Source organism: Ptychodera flava, unplaced genomic scaffold (assembly GCF_041260155.1).
Source record: "Ptychodera flava strain L36383 unplaced genomic scaffold, AS_Pfla_20210202 Scaffold_90__1_contigs__length_430918_pilon, whole genome shotgun sequence".
NCBI lineage: Eukaryota > Metazoa > Hemichordata > Enteropneusta > Ptychoderidae > Ptychodera > Ptychodera flava.
In genome coordinates, this window is record NW_027248412.1 from 261,556 (window position 1) to 286,645 (window position 25,090).

The following is a 25,090-nucleotide window of genomic DNA, read 5'->3' on the forward strand; positions in this document are numbered from 1 at the left end:
AAGCCCCTTGACTTCATCCGGGGGGGGGACTAAAAACTGTGTCACTCCATCCTTTTTGCAATATGAATACGATGAGAAACTAAATTTTTATTTTTCTTGGCCTTATACATGGGAGTCTATGTAGAACTGCTTTATACATGGGAGTCTATGGAGAGCTGCCTTATACATGGGAGTCTATGGAGTTGTAAACTAAAAAGTCCTCAAACACGGCCAAAAATGATCGCATTGTGAAACAAATCGACGTGCATCTGTATGGGGTAGGGTACTGTCCTTGTGCAAAGTGTGAAAGAAATTGACCACGGCATGTCTGAGATATCTGCGTTAACGGACTGACGCACAGATGCACAGACGGACGCACTGACAGACTGACAGACAGACATGACCAAATCTATAAGTCCCCCCGGACTTCGTCCGTGGGGACTAATAACCCCAAAAATGCAAACATACATGTTTCACCTCAATTTGTACACTCCTTACTCTGTAACTTACTTAGTATACCTAAAAAGGAACCTGCGTACACCACGTTTCAACCCAATATGACCTAAGGTTACAGAGTTTTAGCAAGCTGCCGCATTTTTCCTTTATTCCCCTAATTTGCATATTTTTGGCACTGACATTTGAACATGTTCTCAACTACACCCCTTGGTGCACCTGTACGTGAAATGCTAAGATGGTAGGTGCTGCGGTTTAGGAGTTTCTAATCTTAATTGACATACATACATACACACACACACACACACACGCACACACACACGCACACAAACACACATACAGACAGACATACATACATACACCAGATATGCAAATGAACTGATTCATCTTTATAAGATAGCCTCTCATTGATTTTATATATATACCAAATGTGAGGTAAAAATGTTTCTGTTTCCTGAAAACCATGGCTTTTTGAATTTAAAAAACCTGAAAATCTTAGAAAAATTGCAACAAATTTGCCTGTTTTCATTGAAAAATTCAACAAGTGAAATTCCACACTGAAAGATCTACATCTGTACATCATTTTTTAGGAACTATGCTACGACGTGTTATCAAATTTGATGCAGTATTTCTTAACTAATTACGCTTATAAGTAAATTTCATTAAATATGCAAATTAGACCTTAATTATCATGATACCGGTAAATGTCTTTGAACACTATTACAGGACTAGATTTTGTAAACTTTGCAGAATTTCTAAACACATCATCTTAATTATGAAAATTCATCAAATATGCAAATTAGCAAGTAATTGACTTAACACTGCTAAATGCCATTGCACACTATGGTAGTCCTGGGAGATCAACATCTGTACCACATTAGTCAAATTTGATGCAGGATTCCTTACATTAAACTTATCATAAATATTCATTAAATATGCAAATTAGCAATTAATTGACAAAATACTGATGTAAATCTTTGTCTGTTATCAGAGTTGTGTGAGAAACACCAGTACTAAATTTCGTCACCATCTTTCTAGAAACCTAGCTTTTTCAAAATTCACTAATCATGCAATTTAGTACTAATTATTCACGCCACGCCAAAAACAATGGTTTTGCATATGTATTTCATAGTTTTATGTCCTTGTACCAAGTATGAAAAGAATTGGCTCAGGCACGTCTGAGATACCTGCATGCACAAATGCACAGACTCATGCAACCATAAGTCCCTCTCTGAACTTACCTCCGTGGGACTAATGTGTGTACACAATGCAACAAGACCTCTAATATGTGATATTTCTTTGGAAAAATATCATATAGAAAATATAGTTTTACTGTACATAGAAAGATAACTGATATTTTTTTGGAGAATATACATTTTCATGACACGTAAACGTTTACTTAAATTTTTCTTGAAAACATTAATGCTTTCTATGATAAAATACGCATAATATCTCTGACACATTGAAATTGGTGGGATTCAAGATTGATCAACTTGCCATTTGGCACAGTGTATGAATGTGATATTCAAGATGGCTTACATCTATTTGAATATATTTCAATACATTTTAAAAAACACTAGAGACACACATACCCGGTAGATCATCCTACGATATGATAGAGACAGAAATACATGTTATGCTGTATAAAAGCTTGTTAGGAGGTTTTATTTACCATTAAATATCTGTATTACATTGTAAAAGAGTGATACACAATCAACCAAGTGTTCTTACATATGCAGGCCTTGGAAAAAACTAACATATATTTTCCACAATTACAAAGGTTACAAATGCAATGTAATTTGAACTACTGGAGGAATCAATTAAATCTTACATATGTGAGGAAGTTTCAAGTATACATCAGTGTACAGCTGATACAATGTCAATCCTGCCAATTGGGGATGAGATCATTATCCCATGTAAATCAGCATTAAGTATTGTGATAAAAGTCTTTACTGTGTAACAAGAGAATTTCACAATACACAGCTTTAATACTTGGCTGCATATTTTTACAGGCATAATAGTGGAGGGCTTTTTCCAATTGACAATTGATGTCATGAATACATTCATTTCTAAACAACATGGAACCTCTCTTTTAATGGTTTGTGACATATTGGTAGCATTAAAAGTTCTCATAAGCAAGTGAAATGGCAGTGGATAGAGCTCAGCTGTGTTATGTAGAGTGTAGAGACTATTTCTGACACTTATTGATGAAGAGGGTGGAAATCTTTGCTAGCTCATTTCAGGACAGCTGTAAAAATTCACAATGTCACATTAAGATCATCCCTAAGAACATGTCTGCCAAATATCAAAGCTATCAGATGAGTAACTTTTGAAACACAAATATTTTGACCAAAAATGGCAAAAATTGACCAAAAATACGAAAATTGAAGATTTCATCAAATTTCAATATATCACACTAAGACAATCCCTAGGAACCTGTATACCTGATATCAAAGGCATCAGACAAGTAGTTTTTGAGAAACACATTTTTTGACCAAAAATGGCAAAAATAGCACCAAAAAACAAAATTGCAGATTTCGTCATATATTCAATATATCATATTAAGTTTATCTGTAGGAACCTGTCAGATGAGCGTTTTGATGAAATAAAGTTTTGACCAAAAATAACAAAAAATTCCTTAAAAATACAGATTTGCATATATCATCACAATTTGAACAAATCTAAGTTGGGTTATCCCTAGGGATCTTTATAACAAATAATAAAGCTGTCTGACCAGAAGAAGAAGATTTTTTACCAAAAACGCCTTTTTTGGCACTAATTTGGATATTTTCAACAATATCAAAAACTTGAAAAAATTGGTTTCTCAAAATCATATTTTTCATCTACACAACAAATATCAAATCAGTAAGTATGGTGGTTCTCAAGATATTTGAGAGGACGGACGCCTCACAATTAGACATACATATACATACATACATACCGTACATACATACATACAGACGGACGCCAGACGGATACCCATCCCAATAGCTTCTATAGACTATAGTAGCTAAAAATAAGCTCATTCACACTAACTGCAGAGCTAAAATAGAATTTAACCATTTGATTCCATGTCTGTTCTTTTTAAAGTTATATTCCTTGGAATACAAGTAAACAAGTAATGATAACATATATACTTGTAAATCTCTATTTTTCATAAGCTTGTCAGACTGCTAAAGGTGTGCTTGTGATTTTCTGATAACATGAATTTTAACTTATTACAAGCAATAATTTTGATCTCCAAAGCAAGCTTCAGATGTAGTTTTCAGCTTTTGCTCTTGATAATGGAATGGGACTTCATGTACTGTATTCACGAGTTAGTCCAATTTGCAATAATCTGCAACATAAATCTCTGTACCCTGTCCACAAGTTGACATTGCCTGAAATCCATATCGCACAAGCTTGAAGATATATCTCCTTGGAAGCCATCATTGTTTACAGCCGGGGGGGGGGGGGGGTCAGAGGAATATGAAGGGGGTCACTCAAAATATTGAAAGCTATAGGGGGGGGTTACTCAAAATGTTGAGAGAAAGAAGGCGGTTACTCAATTTTTGGTGCAAAATGTATTGAAACGTTGGTGCAAAATGTATTGAAACACGTACCTCTCAGATTGCACCACTTCACACATCAATTTCTAAAAATTTTTACTCAGTAAAATTACACATTGAAAACACCTCTGAGATTACGCCAAACTGTACCAATGCACACTACAATTTCTCAAATTTTTCCATGCAAGGGAGATGAGCAAGCCCGTCGGACACTTTCCCCATCAGCCTTCCGCATGTTCTTCAATCAGTACTTTCAAAGTCTACCCTATCAGATATCCCAGTGAGGACCCTGTTATGATACCCATCCATATTAAACAATACTGTATGTGGTTGTATACTGGTTATAGTGTGACCTTTGACATCTATGTTTTGTTGTGACTTGGAATTTCATTTTGTTGGTTTCACCTTTTTCAACCGTCATGAGATAACCAATGATTATCTAGCAGGGTACACTAGGATTTGAATGGTCTTTACTATTGCTGTATTTATGTAAATTATATAAAATACATGTATTGAAATTTAAGTTTTCAAAAGTGAGGGGGAGGGGGTCAGTCAAAATTTCCATGTAAGAGAGGGGGGTTACTCAAGTTCATCATGGTTTTGGGGGGGGGGGTACTTGAAATTTAGAGTTTCCGACAAAATTCCTCCAACATCCCCACCCCCCCCACCCCCACCCCCCCTTAGGCTGTAAATAATGACAGCTTCCAATGAAATTTGGGCTGCAGTGTAGCTGTATCTTTTTGATGAATTTTTCACAAATTTTATAATATCAACTCTAGTTTCTTGTTCTTCTTCTGAAAGCTTACTGGGAAACAAAGTACCTATATATATCATACATGTGCACATTGCAATGTTATTGACCAGTATATGTAAATCTGGGTCCTGATTGACATGTACACCTCTGGAGCAGAAAAAGTGATAATGGAATGTTTATAAACAATCATCACAAGTGACAATTACCTACAGGTTTGTTATTATACTACAGAGATCACCATGATACTGAGGGGAGGCATGAAATAATAATTGTGTTTTCTCAGTGCTCTGAAAGTTGAATTTTTCCTCTCTTTGAGCTGGACTACCTTAAACAGTTCTGTGTACTAGCTGTAATGATGATGCTTAGTATTGCGGGTTATATCTGTTAAGTTGCCCACTGTTTGTCTGTGGTAGGTGTAGTGGTTTAGGAGTTTTTGATCCCAACATACATGTACATACAATCTGTGTGCTGAGCAGTGTAAGGGTTCACGTCTGTCCACCATACTGACTAATAGGAAATCCTCTACCAAATGGAGATGCAATCCCACTGTCTTCATCTTGAGACAACTGTCCCTGGTAGTTGGTTCCTTTCTTTGCGTGGTAAAATGCTGCCTTGAAGTCGGTTTTGGATTTATCTTGCTTCCTCTTCTGCATGGATATACACACCTGTTCCCTAACATAGAAATAATAATAAACTCATGGAAGACAATCATGGACCAATCATGGAAGATAATAATTTCTCTTCACAAAAAAGTTAGTTTATTTGTGTGTTACATATCCAAGAATTCTTGTGTACAAAGAACAAATAAATTTATTTTGTCTCCGCTATATGCATGTTTCTCTAACCTAGACATCTCAACACACACTTTTTCCTTCTTGCTCATGTCATATGTAATAGATTGGCTACAACCAATGTCCTGCACAGTTTAAGAATGAGGATTGCTATCACATGCATGTTGTGTATAATTCTGGATGGATTAGTGTTAAGCTGATGCACCTGCATAGTTGCTGCTGGCAATGTCAATTAAAATACAGCAATGTATCACTTATGTTTTGTGAACCTGTGTTTCTAATTAGTATTCTTGTAATTGTAAAGATGCTATACATGTGTAGCTATATAAAGACAACTAACATAAAACACTTTGTGCAAGTTACAAGATACCACTTCCAGCACATCTTTGCAACAGTCACTTGTGTACATATACTTGGGTGCAAGGACTGAAATGGAAAAAATTTACCTGTTGTTTGATCATTTCCATTCATCTTTCGTTATAATGTCATGGTCCAAGTCCAATTCAAAGCCCTCCACTTTGTCTTTAACGCTCTTTGTCAAGGTCAATGATATTTCTCATCCTTGATATTGCAGCATTCACTGCTGATCCTGAATTGTAAACAGATAGACTCATGATTACTTATAACTCTTTAAATGACAATGATAACCGGAATGATTAAAATACATTTGATGATGGGATGTATTGCTGGGATGAATTGTAAACACTCTGTATGTCCTTAACCCTAATGATGATAAGCATTACACACATGTAAACGTTATAAATCACGTGTGCATACCAGATGTATTCTCTCATTGGAATATATTCATCATAACAGTTTTATGGATCCTACGAATGAAGCTACATGTATTGAATGTCTAGTCATGTGCATTTATCATATCATCTGCATTTCACTAGGCAATTCATAGAGTGCCAAGTCTAAAGAAAATTTTTTAGCAAATTCAGCTAAAAAAGAGAAAATAACTTCACCAAAAATGTGTAAGCCATGATTATCACAACAAAATTACTGATTAAACAACTGTGTATGACAACAGCAGTGTTTCCGCTGACACTCGCAAGAGCGTGAAATGGGAAATGAAATGTCTGCAGATTGGGAAATATTTTTCAACTATCCTTCGCAAAACTGGTTAGTGCTATTTTTCAGGGGGCTGATCGAGAGTGTAGTTAAAAGGCAGAGATATTTTTCAACATCCCTGGTGGTCATTCTTTCCTCGCTTTAGTGTGCAGTCTCAGAAAACTGTTATATTCAGTAACAAGTGATATGCCATGCTTTCAGATGGCTGCATGCAATGACCTTGTTATTTTATGATGACAAGTGCTTTGTAAACGATGCTTCTAACATAGTCAGGAAACACTGATTGCAGTGTATTTTCAAAAACTAAGCAGACAGCAGCAGCCAATGACAGCAAGGGTGGTGAACAGAATGAAACCAGTGTTTCAAAAACCGGCACCTTAAACACTTCTGTGGCAACCTCAGAGGCAGCTATAAATGAGTGCAGCATGGTAAACTGTCAATTGGATGACGTCCTGAGCCTAACTTCATGTAAATGTTATAACCTATGCAAATACAATGACCTAGGCCTATCCACAAAACAATTATTCAGCATCGCAGGTGACCCTGGGCTAGCCAGAATACACATACAGGTACCTGCTACGGAAAATGACCCAGGCCTATCCCGAATACAATAACGGTACATATTTTATTGAAAATGACCCACGCCTATCCTGAATACGATACAGGTACAGACTGTTTGTATTGATGATAGGCCTTGGTCATCTCCCATTTTGTATTCTACATAGGCCTGAGTCATCTTACATGTACATACTGTGTGCATGTATGTGTATTGTGGATTGGCCTAGGTCATCTTCCATTGCATTTTATATATTATGTGTATTGTGGATATGTCTGTGCCATCTTCCATACCATGTGAATGCATTTGGATTGAGGATAGGCCCGGGTTATCTTCCATACCGTGTACATGTATTTGTGGATATAGGCAGGGGTCACTTTCTGCCATGATGTGTAAAAGTACTGAATATAATGTACACTGTATTGTGGATAGGCATAGGTCATAAAATTGCATGAAGATATAACTAGGATGTTGTCCAGTTGAATGTTTACAATGCTGAACAACAAGCAGCACACTGTGACATGCTAAGTCGTGTTCGAGTACAAGTAAGCAAAAAAGATAATTGCACAGGCTGCAGGTTGCAGGGTAGGAGTAGTTACAAAAAAAAGAAAGTGTGCCAGGAATAGTTCGTTGAATTCCATGCTAGTGTTTGAATAAGAGAAGAGTCAGCTTTTTTTTCTGTAAGACATGTAGCCAGACAGGACATTTTAACATATACACCCAGTTTGATTTTGAAACTAAAGCATTCACTGTTTGGACTACCAATAGAAAGAGGCGACTGTTTACACCTAGTGTACAAAATGTAATTACCAGTACACCTTCTTAAAGTGAACAGTTGGTGTAAAAATTAGACTCTGTGATTGGAGAACTGAAAGCACTTGATGACTGAGGCAGAAGCTATGGATCTTTCAAAGGAAACATCTTGAAGTTACCCTGTCAATGATGTAATACTTGTGATACATCTTGATACATTTACAAAAGTGCAAGTCAAATAAGTGTTTGGCACACAGGAAATAAAATTTGTTGTGAATGTTGTTAAGAAAGCAGTTTGTTCCATAAAAAATAGTTGTTTATTTACATTGCCACTGATTATCAGTCGTTCAGGATGGTCCTACTTAAATTTTTAAATCACAAATGGACCTGGTAATGTATTACCTTGAATGTAAATGATTATTGGACTATTTAATGTCATCTTGCCATTGTAGCAACTGATAGGACCCACCTGAGTATACAACTGTCAGTTGGATAAAAATCATAAATGCAATTACATGTAATTTTGATGGCTATAGTTCTGGCTAATCAATTTTGGTCTCAATTAGCCATAATGGCTTAGGGGAAAATTTAGCCAGTGGAAACACTGAACAGTGTAAGTACAAACCTGTGCCACAGCAAGGACCCATTGTCTTAGGAAAGTAAATATATTGATGAAAGACTCCCTCAATTCCACAGGTTTTTGCTCTGCATTGATGTCAACACCACGATCCCTGTTCAGTTTTGGCTGTTTGCATAGCCACACACTGTGTATTTCCTTTGCAATGGAGGATGGTATTGTCACTATGTTGCTTTTCACCTGGTTGTCATTGCCCAGTGTGCACTGTCTCAGCAAGGGATCTTGAATCTGATTAGGTGAAAAGAAAACATTAACTTGAAGCATGCAATGTAAATATTATCTCCTGCAAGTTGCTGACATTAGTTTACATCAGTTCATTCTAAAATATGGCTTTTTATATGCAAGATAAGACAACTTGATTGTTTATGACTTCTGTAATTTTAATTAAACTATAACTTTGCCCCAAACCCATTGTATTCACTGGTGATTGTGGACCTTTTTAAAGGAAACAGGTACATAATGTAGGTCAAGACGTGTATTCAAGCAAGTAGCAATATATTTATTTATATATTTATTTCAAAGGAAGACCAACAGGAACAAGTCACATTAACAGGCTCCATAAAATATACATAAAAATATAAATGCATAAGGTACAATAAAACAATAAACAACACAACAAACTATATGAAACCATTAAAAATATGTACATATTTAAGCATGACATTCTGACCAGGCATCTGAAACTTTGACAAGATAAAGTGATGTCAATGGCAGGGCTGGAAATGCACAATTCATTTAGAGTAGCCATATATCTTTGAAGAGCCAAGTACCTAAATACATTGAGTTTTATACTGCGAGTTTAAAAAACAATGCGGGTTCTAGTACATGTAGTTTACTGAGGAACATCAAAATTAATATGAAACATGACTGGGGACAATCATACACATTATTCTTATATTTCTAAAAAAATATAAATAATTTCCAATGATAAAGAGGCCAAAGGTTCAAACGCTTGCAGAATTCTTCATAATTATTTCGGCTGTAAGGATGCTATGTTTGAAACAAAGGAACTTCATGAATTTCATTTGCACTTGCTTTATTTTGTCCTGTTGTTTTTTTTGCCAAGGAGACCACACTAAAGACGCATATTCTAAAATACTTACATGTATTACATAAGTTATGTACAAAGCAATTGATGTTGAAGAAAGTATCCGCCAAATAAACAGAGCATGCGAAAAGCTTAACTGATAATGAATGAGACATGTGCAGGAAATTAAAAATAAAAAATAATCAAAATTTAAACAAATCTTACCTGATGAAGGATTTTATTAAAGATCAGTTATCCATCTTTTGCTTCTTGTTCCTTCTAAGTTTCACATACATGTACCTCTGAGGCTTTACGACCAGGGTACATGAGGTATACTTACAGCTGTAGGCAAATACATGTATCAATGAATACAATTAGAATCTTGCAGATAATCCTATTCCTCACTGTCTGTACAATGGATACTCAACTTTATAATCATGAATATATGGGTCAAATGATTAGTAAAATCATTCACTCATTCATTATGTATTACCATGCTATATACATCTCATTTAATTGGTCGAGCTGAACCATGTGACTGACCACAAATACACAGCAATGGTTTGTTTTTATGTCCGTGAAAATGAATGATAATGCTAACATTGTAACTTTTCAGCAAACATGTAAATTGTCAATTGTACAAAGATCAAAATAGTGATAACATCACTGTTCGCTCCCATATAAGTTATCAAAACAAGTCAACAATTGTATGAAACATGGACATACATACAGACAGACTGACATACACAGACTGGCACAGAGTGATGACATTGACCCCAAGTGTGCCTTGGCCCATGGAGAGTGATAAAGATATAACAAACAGCTGAATGTAATAATAAAATAGTTAAGTATAGGCCTACAGGCACTCAGGGTGAATATGTTACAGCAATTTGATTAGTTTTTCTTTTCCTTTTCTACTTCTGTGATAATCTTTAAGAAAATCAATCTGCAAGGCAGTTTATGTATTGACAAATATGCTATCTTTTACAAGCACACAGCAAACTGTTCTTGATTTTTCATTTACAATATTTGACATAGACTGAAATACATAACATGCAACCAATGTTTACACTTTGCCCATACACCAGATACATGTACATGGAGAAATTTCAACATACAATCATCAACTCAGAAACCCTACAGGGAAAAGTAAACATTGTTTTCTTCCAGAACAGCTGGTGCATCCACATATGGAACAACTTACAAACTTAACCAATTACACAAGGATGATGACACAAGAGATAAAGTTAAACTGTGGTGAACTTGACTATTCCTTTCAAATCCTTAATTAACTTGACATCTTAAACTAAAATACACTGCATGGTTAATTGTGTGCAAAAATACATCGGGGTGGACCATTTGATAAGGGATGGTGTCTGATGAGGTACATTATCTTTTTTATCCGATCCATTGTACATTCTGTTTTCCCCACCTTCCCACCTTTTCTTTTTGTCAAACCTTCTCTGGCTGAATTTTTTATTGGCATTTGTTTGGAATTTTTTCAAAATCTGCCAGGATTTTTTTACTGCATTTCAACACCAAATACAGTTTACCATATCAAATGCTTACTAAATAACCACATTATATTCTCTTAGTTCCAGTAGGTATAAAATACCAAAAAAATCTTAAAAATACAAAATGAAAGATATCCCAGTAAAACTGAGAGTTTCACAAAGTTGCCCCAAAAATTCAAAATTCCGGATTTCAACTTAATTTCAATATATCTTATTAACAAAAACCCTAAGAACCGTTTACTAAATATCAAAGCAATCAGACTGGTAAATTTTGAGAAACAAATTTTTTGACCAAAAATGAGAAAAATTGCCCCCAAAATACAAAATTGCAGATTTCATCCTAATTTTAAATATATCTAATTAACGTAAACCCTAGTAACCTGTACACTAGATATCAAAGCTACCTGATCAGAAGTTTTAGGAGAAAAAAATTTTGACCAAAAAGGCAAAAATTGCCCCCAAAATAAAAAAAAATTGCCAGTTTCAACATACCTTCAATACATTATATTGAGATTAATCTTAGATACCTGTATACCAAATATCAAAGCTATCAAATCAGTAGTTTTTGGATAAAAAAAAAAATTATCAAAAATTGGGAAAATTGCCCCAACATTGCAAATATGACAATATCAATACAATTTGTACAAGCGTGACTGAGTTCATCCTGAGGAACATGAATATCAAGTTTCATAGCAATCAGACGAGTGATTTCAGAGAACAAGATTTTTTTACTAAAAACGGAAAAAATACCCTAAAAATACAAACATGCAAATTTCATCCCAATTTATGCACAAATAATTTAAATTACCTAAAGAAATCTGCATACCAAGTTTCAACCAAATCTGACCAATGCTTACTGAATTTTAGCCATTTGCAGGATTTTCCTTTTTTTCCCCTCATTTGCATATTTTTGGCACTGACATGTTCATTTGAACAAATTCACATCTCCACCTCTAGGTGCACCTGTACACCAAATACTAAGACAGCAGGTGCTACGGTTTTGGAGTTTTTGACGTGGACGGACATACATACATACATACATACATACATACATACATACATACATACATACATACATACATACATACATACATACATACATACATACATACATACATACATACAGACGAAATTTTTCCACCATACAAGAATACCTCCCATTTGCATATATACATATGCATATATGGGAGCTAATAATCAATTACAAAAACAAAATGAAGCACTTGTGGGCCAAATTATACTTTTTAAAAAAATCTCCAGATTTGCCAAATTTTAGGGTGGGCATGACCGTGCATTGCCTATTACATGCCTTGATGTGAGTGTAAATCAGTGAATTGATTTGAAAAGGAATATCTGGGTAGTTAGTGGTCGGTTAACGATGTACTGACTGGTTTCCATGGTGACCCAGGCCAGTGAAGCACTTCAATGTTTTCTACATCTAAGTAGACGCTTAATGATAGATGTAAAATATACATGCACACACTTTTTTTTACTTTCGTTAAAATCCGTTTGATGTTGGTCGATAATGGTAAAATTGTTTGAAAATGTCCTGCATATAACTACATTGTAAATGTCATATAGCATTTGTAACCATGAAGAGGCATGTAATAAAAATATTGTTGCCTGAATACATGGGTTTATGTGCCCTCGCAGCAGGAGACAATTTGCCCTCCTGGCGTCAGGAATATTGTCACCTGTTCTCGGGCACATAAACCCATTTATTTAGGCAATAATATATATTATATCAAACCAGTATATTGATGGTGTAAATACAGCGATCCGATTGGTCGAGACGCGAAAAGAACCATGGTATATTGGCGATATACCACGGCTGGCACACGCTCGAGCTCTCAGCTTGAGCAAAAATCCGTTTTTTGACGTTCCACACCACAATTTCAATATACTATTAGATATAATAGCAATAAATCACACCCAGCGACGGTATACCACGAGATTTTGACCAGTTCACTCCATATATACACTCGCTATCGCTCGTGCATATATGTCGTGAACTGGTCAAAATCTCGTGGTATACCATTGCTAGGTGTGCTTTATTTTCACATGGGAAATTTTTGTAAATCTTGATGGTTTTCTAGGGTTTGTTGATAATATCATGAAAATACAAGACTCTGCCTCGACCATTAACATTTATCTATACGCTTGGGCAAGACTGAAAGCCAAATAAGCATGCTCGCCAAGCCTTGTTAATTCTTGACTTTCCGCTTGCCCTTGGCCATACCTAAATGAATAATAATGGTGAGGGCATCACCCATTATTTCTAAATATTAATTACATTAATCATTAATTAATATGGTTAACATAAGTGTGATAAGGGCATTTATGTACAAGAAATTAAATTTTGGAATTTCCCCAAATGCACTCCATGTATACAAGGCTGCCAATAGAACAAGGAACAATTTTTTCCAATACAAAACTGACTACATTTTTGCACTCTGTAGACTTGCTCCAAGTCTGTGGGCATATAAATATCAAAATTAATAAATTGAAGGAATAAACTTCTGCAGACTGCAAGGCTAGGTGGTGGGCTGGTGCTCAGATAGTGGGGTGAATGCTTTTCCCCACAGACTTGTAAACCTTGCAGGGTTTCAGTAGCGATAAATAATTCATATGACGTCAGGTAATAAATATGCATGACATATAATCTCAATCTTACTCAAGCATAATTTTCCAACTAATTTAAAAATGGGGATAGAGAGGAATGGTGTTATAAACATGTTTTCAGAATTTTTACAACAGTCTGTGAATCTGTCTAAACATGGGGGATATTTTTGCCTTCCCCGGGGAATCACAGCGGTACAATTATCATAATGAATCATGAGAATCTCCAGTCCTGTGTAGCATCAGTAAATTTCAAAATTACAATAGCAGCTTGTCACCTTCCCTGATGTTTGTAAACACAGCCTCCAGATCCCACCACAGCACTGCAAAAATTGCATACAAGCTCTGCGTATGTGTGAATAGGTTGTCAAACTTTGAGGCGTCACCGTTCTCCTAGGCTATGATGATCTGCGGGTACGGGTATTGATGTCAAATGACTAGAAAATTCACTTCCTGAATAGAATCATGAAAAATAAATCTTTCATTGTCTAGATATAAATAAAATATCCTTCACAAAAAATCTTCATTCATGCATGGGCTACCAGACCTTGTCACTGGGCTACCAACTTAAGAAAATGGTAGCCCAATGCAATGGGACTACAAAGGAAAAAAGTTAATTTCTAGCCCTGGGGTGTGTTACCGGCGTTATACGGCCGTAAAAGGCCGGCAACACATACAGCGCCCTGCCACGCAGAGCTATAGTTATAGCCATGCTGTGATTATTAAACCTCTGCGTGCAGAACTTTCGTTTCTCGGCGGTTCAGCAATAAAGTGGTCTTCTCTGCAGGCGTCTACTGACAATATAGTATACGTTTGTACGTTTCGTGTGACTGTATGTTGTAACAACACATGATGATTGACAAACACCGAAACCAGTGCAATCTCACTGCAATATCAATACAGCAACTCTGCGTGGCATGCTGTACGTGTTGAGGCTGACCAGCTGCAGTATCAGTACAGCAGCTCGCGCTTTAGGTTTTGCCTGGGTATTTGGGTCGGACGGCAAAACCTCGAGCCACTATGCAGTTTTACACACACTGCTACAGCAGTGCCACGCATAGCTGCAGTACAGTAGCTCGAGGTTTTGCCAGGGTATCTGGGTTGGACGACAAAACCAGATTTGCCGTCCGACCCAAATACCCAGGCAAAACCTCGAACTTACTGTACTGCAGCTATGCCCCGGGAGCTATGCCAGGCAGAGAGCTATATTAAGCGGCAGCATACTGTTACTTACGTGGAAGAAAGGACTTCGCCAGTCGAGGAAAATACGTGATCATCAGCTGCTACCCTACAATGGTGAGACTTGCAGTACGATGTAACAAAACGCAACTCATACGCGATCGACCGCGGGGCCGCATAATGAAGTGACTTCGGCGAGTTCCGCCTGGGCATTCCTCGTACAATCTTCGGGTCACGGGGGTCACCTAGCGTTTGTGACAGTAGGTCCGCTTTACACAGGCATATCCTTCCATGACAAACAATCAAGTACGCCACTCTTGGCTTTATTTTGACATTACATCAAAGAAACTGAATGTACAATTTTACAGAATGCTTTATAAAATATAAACCAACACTCCTAACACATTAAGTTTTCAAGTATAGTGTTAATTTAGCGTCGCTACACTTCGCTACACTTGTTCTCATTTGCATAGAACTTTACACCTCGGAAATTGCACTAGATGGAATATTTCATCTTCTATTTACGTCGTTTCGTGCTAAGAACACGTACGTTTAATCCCTTGCCACACATAAACACTGCACTCGCATAGAAAGACTTTAGTAAACATAGGATGATTTTAATCTCACTTATTGACTGATTTATTTAGGCTGAATGTAGCTACCAGGATAGTTTTGATTGTTCATGAAAGCTTGGTTAGATCAAAATTGCATGTCACAAGCTATTTCAATAAACATACTAACCATTTTGGGTATCAACAGTCCGGCACACGCCACCAATTGCTGCTGCGCCGACTCCAGCGAAAATGAAACAAGGTAGTGGTGACAAGGTCAGCATGACCGCCAACGACGGCCAACACCCCGAGAGAGCTGAGCACTTTGAACCTGACGTTCAGCAGCCTCGTCATGGACTTCTGTGGTTCCAGGTGGCGGATGACGCTTAGTGTTACATTTCGCGTCTCACTCAGTGATCCGTTAAGCAGTGACGTAACTTTCTCAGATGACTTTCACACTGATTGCTAGTCTCGTTAAATCCTCTTCCATGCAGTGTTGGATGTAGTAATTATCGTGCTCTGTAAAAATGCAAATCCAAATGTAAGATTGACTTGTTTTGTTAGCAAATGAAAACTGTCAATTTGTTTTTTTTAATATTATTCCCTTCAAGCATACTTAATTACTTTTCAGCCATATAAAGTGAATGCAGTGGAAGTACATATACATCTAATTTAGTTAAAGACCAAGTTTAAGTACACCTAAGCCATCAATACTCTATTTTCCAGATGGTTTACCTGACTGTGGTATAAATTCAAACAAATCTAGTTGAACATATTGTTTATGCTCCCGTCTATTTGCAAAGCATGGTTGAAACAACTAATTGTACATGCATCTCATATTTTAAATCAATTCCGAATATCCGAATGTGAATTAAACAAAGTCCTTTCCTTAAAACGTACGATCTGTATGCTGTTTACAAGTACCCAGCGCTGTTTAAACATTTAGTATTTGTTAGTTATATATTAGTTCAACTAAGAAAATATCGCATGATACATGCTATGATTTGAACTGCCGAATGTGTTGGAATCAGACTTTACTCTTTTGCCACGGCACCCATCTATATCGAAAACAAAATTGATGAAATAAGACGATGTTCGTGTATTACAACCCAACGATAACTCTTTAAGTTTGCGTACTTTACTGTACTACACGAAGATTTCAGTCAGTCTTGTAATATCAAAGATCTGCGTTATGCTTCGTTACTCAGCTTATGAAAGCACACTTTAACGTTCAAGACTGTACTAGCCTACTGATGTTATAATGCAATCATACCTGCTTTGTCAAATTCTTCCATGAGTGCATCAAAATCTGAGTTTCATATTGTCTCTGAATGTTTCACCAAGTCATGGGTGCAGTCCCATTTTCACAATGTCAGATATATTCGATATCCTCGCTTTCGAAGAGCACCCTTATAGCGTTCCAAACGGTGTTGCCATAGGAACGTGTCGACGCCCAAGTTCCTTCGATAGAATTTCTGCCTGAAGACACTGCAGCATGTACTCACATTGCGTACTGAAGTGCCTGGATTAAAAAAGTAAATCATTAAAAAAAGCGGAACCACAGAAGAGGAAAGAAGTAACACGTGAAATTGCAGAGGACAAAGACGCAAACAAACGAACTAAATATGTAAAGCAAAGGGATCTAAAGGTCAAGAAATACTCATTTAATTCTCGATATAAATTTCTGAGGTACGAGTTACTTGATCAAATTGTCAAATAAGCTTTTTAATGTTTTTTGCCAACTTCAAGTTGGCTTCATGACTGTACAAACAATTCCCGCTGAAACATACAGCCAGATTCTTGTCATTTATTTTGCAAAATAAGTTTATAACAGCTCTATTTTGTATTGATTTCTGTGAGATCGAACAGCTTCTGACATCGTTAAATGTCTTCTACGCAAACTATACGTCAGCAATTTTGGAATAACATTATCAAGATTCAATGAGTGATATATCATATGCATTTAGCCGCTCAATCTGTTTCACCTTTCTATTTTAGAGAATTGGTCAAGATCACCAGATAACGAGAGGCTGTTATAAAATAATGAAAATAATGTACATTCAATCACAACTTTCAAGCCAAGATCAGGACTGTTGCAGCGAAGCTTTGTTCTCAGAAGTGAAAACTGTCGAGCAATAAATTGTACATACGGCCCTCTCTTGAAATAAAACATGTCTAGTAAGTGTATAAGATCGGCATGTCAATAGATTGCTGGGTACCATTTACAAGTGGTGTAGCTACAAAAAGATGACGTCAAAGATGTGTATACTTGTGGAAATGAGGTCAAAGTTTACGTTCTAAAAGGGGCGATAAGTTGTTTTTGATGTAAGAGTTAGGAATGGGGGCTTAGGGGGAAATGATTGAAGGTCCCAATTTTCAGTATCCTCACCCCGTTCCCTCTTGTTGCAATTTCCTAACTCTAATCGCGTCTTCTTCATCTATCCTGATATCTATGTGGAAGGAACATTTGGTTAATGACAAGGAGAGAAAGTCTTAATTTATAGTTACGTTATTTTACACAACAACAAGTACCGCTGCCGGGGGTCGAACCCAGCACCTCAAGCATGTGAAGCACTGCCTATAGCCTGTACTCCACGAGAACAAGTTGCGAGAAAGGGGTGCAATGTTTCATATTTACGTTAGGATGATGATGATAAGCAGGAACTGATTAATTTATAATGTTCACTCGTAATGATTTGAAAGTCTTTTACGCATTTTCCTTCTTTCATTGAATTTATGCCTCTGCATTGATTGCTTTATTGCCTGTCTTTATTTTTTTCTCTGCATTGTCGTGTTTGTTGTGCAGATTTGTTATTGTTTGAATATTTTTCATATTGTTTGTTGTATTTGCACTTGTTTAGGATGTTTTATATGTTGAAAACTTTGTGTTTGACATTTATTATTGAATTTGTCATTTGCTGCCTTTTTTACAATACGAAAGGTGTGTGTTCCGTTTTTGACAGGATACACTTTTATATAAAAGTGGTTCATCACTCAACATGTATGAAATGCAATATTTCATTGCTATTGTAGATGAAAACGTGAACAACAATTCGTTGGATATGCCAGGGAAATAACATAAAAATTCCACCCATCGACGAAGTGAATTAAGTACAGAAGCAAACGAAATTCGCTGCCAATATAATGATTTAGGGTGCATATATTGTCACTAGCACAAACTTCGTCTGGTTTGTGCATTCCCAGTGTCACACATCAGTGGCAGTGGCTTCATGAGTTGTAAACTTAGGCGTGATATTAGTTTTTAGACCGTCTCAAAACATTTGGCATAATATGGTGTTATGTGCAGAGTTGCAATGAATCGATCAAGGGGACTGTAAACTTCAAGGACAGAGAATTGAAATATGTTGAACAAGTAAAATCCACGCCTTAGCTTTATTGCCGAAACGCCTCCGCTACATGAACTCATAATATTCTATAACGACAAGTCGGAAATAAGTCTGAAGGTGTGAAGCCAATCCAAGTTCGCATGGCATGCATCCACATGCCTTCAAAGGTGTTGGTGTGGGCGAAGGTTTGAGGATCCACAAAATGAAGACAATGATTAGCGCGTGAAATGAGAGAACTGAGGAGACTTGGAAAACGAAGAATAAGACCCTACCATTCATCGGAATAATATTGGAGCCTGTAGGAACAAATCGATAAAGCATTGGCATTACGTACGCCTGTCAACAGAAATTAAAAAGCAAGCACAAATATCGATTTAATCTAGACCAACTTAATGCAGGTACTCGTGAAGTACATAAATTGTACACTTTAAGCTCCAGCCCAAACTTAATGCAGGTACTCGTGAAGTACATAAATTGTAAATTTAAACACGACCAAACTTAATTTATGTAGTATGTTTGTGAGACATTTCCCCGGGGTTAACTTGACTGTTGTATCAATTTGAGCTTCACCTGACAGTTGCTTACGTTATCTCTACTTGCAAAGCATTCTTGACAACTAATTTTAAATGTGTCTCCTATTTTCAATAACGACGGAATATCCTGTTCATTATTAAACAAAGTCTTTTCTTCTGATAACATATAATTATTATGATGTTTATAAGAACTTAAGCTTTTAAAACGCTGCTTGTATTTGCTCTAGTAATATTTGTTCCATTACGTATTATAATAATAACTAACACATTGAATGATTTGAACTGCCAAATATGTTAGATTCGAAGAGATAGAGTCTTTCTAAGGAGTTGTCATCTATCGATATCAAAGACAAAATCAATGAAAGTGGTAATTCTTTTGCGCATGCGTGTTTTGCTCTAAGATATTTAAATAAAGATTTCAATTGTATGTCATCACCCTTTTGTTACAAACCTCACGGTCATATAATAACAGGTGACATGAAAATAGTCCACATCCTAAGCTTCGGCAGCTGTTCCAGTTTGGCCCAAAATATCGCGAGCCACCCAAAGTACACTGGAACTTTAACTTTAAGTTAATCATGGATGCTGCTGAGGCTTATGCTAAGAAGTGGGCTGCCCTTGAAGACGAAGACGTTGGATGTCTTTCGGACCGGCTTCGCACAGTCCGTGATAAGGTAAAATCTCGCATTTCACGTCTTCGTTCCTTACACACTGTCATCAACACTACATCTGCCTTCGATGACCCTTCTGTACGGGAATGTCTAGATGCTTTACACAATAAATATGTTGTTGTGCCTGCAGACAAAGCATCAAACAACATCATTTTTGTCTGCAAGCAATATTACATTCAATCTTTAAAGAACGAACTTCAGATTAACTCAGATGATGAGAGTAGCACAACATACTCTCTTTCAACCTATCTGAAGAGGAAATATTGCAGAACCATTCAACAGTTTTGAGTGAGTTTGGCATCGAGTTAGTGCAAGATGACAAGGTATTATCCTAATCTATATTGGATTCCTAAGACCCATAAGAATCCCTATAAACAACGTTTCATAGCTGGTTCCAGTAAGTGTACAACAAAACGCTTGTCACAACTTTTAACCATCATTTTATCAACCACTAAATCTGGTTTGGTACGGTATTGTGACAAAATTTCTGAAACTAGTGGGGTCAATCAAATGTGGATATTAAAGAACTCCAAAGAATTGTACATATTTTACAAAATAACAAAAACATGTACAATTCAATCCACACATTTGATTTTTCAACGTTGTACACAACCATCCCACATAACAAACTTAAAGACAGGCTATCATCTCTCGTGAAGAAAGCCTTCTTTTACAAGAATGGTAGTCGTAGGTATGAATACATTGCCATCAAGCGCAACTTAGGCTATTTCACCAACAACAGTGATGCCAGGCTCAAATACAGTGATGTTGAGGTGATTCAAATGCTTTATTTCCTAATTGACAACATATTTATCAAGTTTGCTGGCATGACATTCAGGCAAACCATAGGCATTCCCATGGGCACAAACTGCGCCCCACTTCTTGCAGACTTATGTTTGTATTCGTATGAAGCAGAGTTCATGCAATCACTTCAGAAATCTGGGTGTAAAAGGATTGCCAAGCGATTTAACAACACCCACAGATATATTGATGATCTCATCAGTTTAAACAATCCTGGTATATCCAATTATCTACACCACATCTACCCAGATGATTTAGAAATAAAAGAAACAACTGAAAGTGTGGACTCGGCATCATACCTAGATGTATTGTTTGAAATTAGACATAATACACCATATACTAAGCTGTATGACAAAAGAGACGATTTCAATTTTGAAATCATAAACTTTCCCTTTTTGTCGAGCAATATACCATCATCTCCAGCTTATGGTGTGTATATTTCACAACTCCTCAGATACAATAGAGCATGCAATTCATATGATCACGAAGACTTTCGAGTGAGACACAGCCTATTAGCTCAAAAGCTAGTGAGGCAAGGATTCTCAGAAAGTAGATTAGTGAAATCACTTAAGAAGTTCTATGGTAGATACGGAGATGTTGTATCAAAATATGACCTGTCTGTTTCTCAAATGATGAGTGACAGCATACCAAATTTTGACTCACAAAAGTAATTTGGTGAATTCACCAAATAACAATGAATTTGTCACTTTGGGTCAATCTTGACGGGTGCGGCTAGCTGGCAGGGTACGCTTACCCATTCCAGACACCTGGTACCACCACTATTTCGTGGTTCAAGATGGCCCCATTGCCTTTGTCATCATCTATATGTTCCTTGGACCTGGTTAATTTCACATTTTACCTTGAATGATAACGATTATTGGACCTGATTTGATGTCTATTGCAAAGGCCATTTTTATGTTTGTTACGGATTTTAAAACCACTTAAATTGACTTTCAGAACAATAACTAATAATGTAATCATTTAATTATACCTGCTTTGTCTATTTCTTTCATGAGTGCATCAAAATCCAAGGTTCCATCTTGTCTCTAAAATGATTTTCTAAATCATGGGTGAGTTCCATTTCTACTATCTCAGATAAATATTCTATTTCCTTGCTTTCGAAAAGCCCCTACGTAGTTTTCTAAACGGTGTCTCCATAGGAACGTGTCGACGCCCAAGTTTCTTGATAAGATTTCTGCTTGTTGACACTGTAGCATGTACTCACACTGCTTGCTGAAATTCCTGGAATCGAAGGCATAATTGTTTAAAAGGGGGAACCACAGAAGGCAGGAAAAGAGGCAAGCATGTGGAATTGCAAAGACAGAAGATGCAAACAAACTAGCCGAATAATTAATTTCGAGCAAAAGAGGTAGAAAAGTCAAGAGAGACAATAGTCGTGAAATAAAAATTCCGGAAGTTGAGTTACCGGAGCGAACTGGTCCAAAACTTTTACTTTGGGGTCATGGCCGTACAAACAATTACTACGGAAATGTATAAGCATGTTGTTGTCATCTGATACATATTTATTTTAAAAACTAGTAAATTCCGTATAACAGAACAGCTTAATTATACGAGAAGCCGTTCTTTTGCGCCCACCACAGGTCAGGAATCTTCGAACGAAAGCCAAGGTCAAAATACCTAAAAGTATAATTCAAGCTGCAGTGATTAAACACATGTATTAAGTCTCTCATTCTGTCAAACCATTTTGTTTCAGGAAAGAGTTAAGATCATCAGACCACAAGCGGCATGCATTGAATAGTGAAAAAAACACTTAAATTACAACACTCGGGCCAAGATCAGAACTGATGCAGTGATGCTGAGTTCTTGGAAGTGACAAAATTTTGCAGAAAGAATTTTATATTTGGCTTTCTCTTGACATAAATAATATATGATTATTGCCGGGAAGTCAAGTATTTTGATAGAGTGCATGACAAGAACACCAACAATATTCAAGAATAGCCATGCATGGTTTTGGTATTGAATACTTACTTGATGTTTACTCATTCTTCCAATACATATCTGTAGACTCCTTTCACTCGACGAATGGCATTGTCAACTTGTGCATTCAAAACTGTGTTGTTAATTTGAATTTCCCTACGCCATATAATAAGACACCTAACTTCCACAATGCTCTCTCGTAGCATGTCCCAGGCAGTGTTGACGTAATCATTGTCAAAGCTCTTGACACAGGCTTGGGTACCTGAGATGAATTCTCGTACTTTGAGCGAAATTCTACCTGTTGATCAAAACAAATGGCCTTGCATAGAAACAGTGTGTCAATGGTCAACACACTCGAAGCATTTTGTCTCTGAAGCTTCAATTACAATAACCTCTATAAATCAGCCTAGAGGAATCAAATCCTAGTTATACCCGCATTGACAATCGATGGGGACTTTGGTGTGATGCAGAGCTGTTAAAGTGTCATGTCTATACATCAGCATAGGAAAACGGAGCGTCTATCTGCGACCAACGTTCCTGCGTTGGCAACATGAAATCATAAATTTAAGAAGTCATAAGTCGATACTAAGAATAGTACATTTACATAAATAGGCATGCTCGAAAGATCAGAGGTACAGAATTTTCAAAACTTTCAATTATAAAAAAATCTTTCCATGGCATAATTTCTAACAGTATTAAAGTTGAAAGCTTCACCATTACCGGCAAAAGCACTATAGTATAATTGTCGAGGGTTGAGGAAATCCCCAAATGTTGATACAGCTTGTGGCTGGAATTTGGAAATTCAAGATATCTTTATAAGCCAAGTGACCAATAATAGCTTGCTGAATGTTGTTTGCATTCAATAAGATACTCTCATATATCTACGTCTAACCATTGTCAATAATAAAAATGACAGTAAGCAAGTTTTGTGTTATAAATTCCGCCTCGAAAAGTGTGTTTTCAGAGTAATCGTCGAATAAAGTTTCTTAGGAGCCATTTGCCCGTTAAAAAGAACGACGCCATTCATTGTCGACGTATCGAATACGAGGCTATACTAAACTATGCCCTACATGACAATATGTACTCTGCTTTGAACAGCGCCTCTCTGCAGGCCCTGCCAATCGTTTATAATGACAACGAAAATAGCCATGCAGTGTCTGCAAAATTATCCGAGAAACGTGCAGGGCTGGTTTTTTGAAAGTCTGACTTTTATAGAGTCGTCATCTGGCACGATGATATTAGATAAACATGCCTCCTTTAGCACTTAAATCGTTGGAAACCAATGTCTATGACCCAGTCTCGATGGTAAGTATAGTTAATCGCACGAGTAGGTGTGCTGTTACAGTTGTAATCACCACACGTATGGTCAGGAACTTGTAAACAATCACGAGGCCGAAGGCCGAGTGATGTTTACAAGTTTCTGTTTTCGACCTTTACCACGAAAGACGGCCAATCTTCTCTAAATTTGAAAATTACTACCAATAAATTGTCGACTTTTCATTTAAACACCCACAATGGAATGGAGCGACCCGTTGTACGTCGAAAGGTTCACAGAGGGCATTAGCACCTTGCGCGAGTTTGGGAGACTGACCTATCACAGACAACTAAAACAAGGGCTTTGGTCAACTGCAATCTGCATTTGAATAAGGGCTACAGAGTGGTATGATGCACCTGTGTAGAAGGAAACTGTTTTAGTCTGATTGGTTAAATAAAATGGCTATACGAAGAATTTTATTCCTGTAAACTGCTCTTAAATTGTTTAAAATCCTTTTTATTATGGTTATTCTTGCATCCGACACACGGCTCGCTCACTATAGATGAGACACTAGATACTTTTCTTATCATCCGTTTTGCATGTTTATTGATAATGTACACTACGCTCAGTGTGCTGGCGACGATTTGCTCGTGAAAAACTACTGGCGTTCTCGTTTGGAAGAACGACTTCACCCGCGGAGGATGTGGCCTAAAGTGTGTTTCATACGCATAATGTTTACCAATATATAAACATTAAGGAAAGTCCACGTCTATTTCTGGACCATGACGCCATTGAAATAACAATTTTTTAGAAAGCGATCGATAAATCAGTAGAGTACCGCCTCAATGTAAACGTCGTATAATGTGCATTCTGATGAAGGCGAGTGTCTGTAGTGACTTATTTGGTATCGTATGTAATGTATTGGTGTAAGACTAGACTATAGTATTTGTTAACCTGTCTAGAAACGGAGATTGCGCCCTCAAACCTTCACAAACAAAAGCAGGTGAGTGACTGGTGGCGCACATCGAAAATAATATCATTTTTAATCTGTCCTCTGCAAAAGTAATTACATGTTAGTGAAATCCCACATTGACTTAAAATGTCGAACAG

At 36.8% G+C, this 25,090-nt stretch overlaps 1 long non-coding RNA gene across 2 annotated transcripts; it reads right to left on the minus strand.

The window, feature by feature from the left end:
• Window positions 1–2,066: 2,066 nt before the first annotated feature.
• LOC139129092 (uncharacterized) lies at window positions 2,067–15,118 on the minus strand. Of its 2 annotated transcripts, XR_011551502.1 has the most exons (6): window positions 14,940–15,118; window positions 13,984–14,158; window positions 9,798–9,914; window positions 8,534–8,773; window positions 5,972–6,114; window positions 2,067–5,406 (listed from the first exon to the last, which is right to left on the minus strand). It is a non-coding gene; the product is annotated as an uncharacterized lncRNA (long non-coding RNA). The 2 variants fall into 2 exon arrangements; XR_011551501.1 differs by lacking the exon at window positions 13,984–14,158 and having other exon boundaries at window positions 14,940–15,116.
• Window positions 15,119–25,090: the final 9,972 nt, after the last annotated feature.